The sequence below is a fragment of the Callithrix jacchus genome, chromosome 2 (genome assembly GCF_049354715.1).
Source record: "Callithrix jacchus isolate 240 chromosome 2, calJac240_pri, whole genome shotgun sequence".
Lineage (NCBI taxonomy): Eukaryota > Metazoa > Chordata > Mammalia > Primates > Cebidae > Callithrix > Callithrix jacchus.
In genome coordinates this window covers 151421882-151423212 of record NC_133503.1, presented here as the reverse complement: position 1 = coordinate 151423212, position 1331 = coordinate 151421882, and the positions used below count along the sequence as shown (strand labels likewise).

The 1331-nt window shown below is 32.5% G+C and overlaps 1 non-coding gene across 1 annotated transcript; it reads right to left on the bottom strand.

Moving 5' to 3' along the window:
- Window positions 1–520: 520 nt before the first annotated feature.
- LOC118151716 (U2 spliceosomal RNA) lies at window positions 521–707 on the bottom strand. The gene has a single exon (XR_004740146.1). It is a non-coding gene; the product is annotated as a U2 spliceosomal RNA (small nuclear RNA).
- Between the last annotated feature and the right edge of the window lie 624 nt (window positions 708–1331).

The window sequence follows — 1331 nt, the reverse complement described above, 5'->3', positions numbered from 1 at the left end:
GTTATATATTATAATACTACATTTAAATGTCATAAGTCTTTGGCTTTAATTTCTAAGGCCATATCAGCTACTAAAATTTCAGGTTTTAATTGGGATTATAGTACTGATACATTACTATATGTGAATATTAACATATAGTTTCAATGTTAGGGCTAAAATGTAGACATTCTTTCTGTAACAAAATTATTAATTCTGTGATTCAGATTATCTTAAATACTTATGTGTTTATTACTAAGTCTTCTTGAAATTAAATGGTACTTCACTACTAAAGAAACTAGTATATCATCTAAATTAAAATTTTTGTTTGTAACCTAGGCTGGCTGAGATTCTACATACACAACCACAGCTGTAGACCAAGATATTTACTGCAGTGCTTTCTGAGATGTTAAAGGAACATACCAAGCCCTATTAATTATTCAGAATATAGGAGTGATCTCCTACTTCTCAGACCACATATAATTCACGTCCTCAGGTTCAAATTATTATTGTAAACTGGAGCTGGTTTATAAAGGTTCATGAGAAGTGATTGCTAAAATATCAGGAATCATGCAAGCCAGCTCTTAACATAGCCATTATGTATTTATATACACTTACAATTACATAAATTATGTTTAAAACAAAGGCAATAAATACTTTAAACTCATTGCTGATTGTTTCCCTACATTTTATTATTACACTTGATCTTAGCCAAAAGGCCGAGAGGTGATCTACATTTTACTATTATCTATTATCTGTTACATCTGTATGCTGGAAATACTTGATAACAATATGCTGCCATGCATCTCTTTCCAACTCCACATTCAGTGACATCACTCTGGTAGTGAGAAGTCCATCGTGGTAAAAGAAGTTATACCACAGAAATCGGCAAAGGCAGTAAATCAGGGTTCTGGCTGATTTACATTCAGCCAGAATGTAAATCTGGCTGGTTTGAATGTTCTGGCTGCTAAACATTCATTGGTACACCAGTAGTTACGTTATTATCTAATTCTCTGTCTGCACTCCCCTCCAGGTTACACTATCACTTGTTTGTATTTTACATTTGTTTATCTCTTGAAATATTTAAAGATCTTCCATGTAGTCCCAAAGTGTGTACCTATCACATTTTTTTCTATTTAATAGGATCACATAGGTCACATAATAAATTTATATCTCAATGAAACTCTTTGACGTGTCTATATGATCATACTTTTGAAATCTGCTGCCACTGATTTCAAAGAGGTATAAAAGAAAGGCATTTTTTACTTATTTCATTGAAGTCTGATGCCTTATTTTTTTGTCTGTCTGTTTGTTTATTTGTAGAGACAGGGTCTTGCTCTGTCACTCAGGTTGTA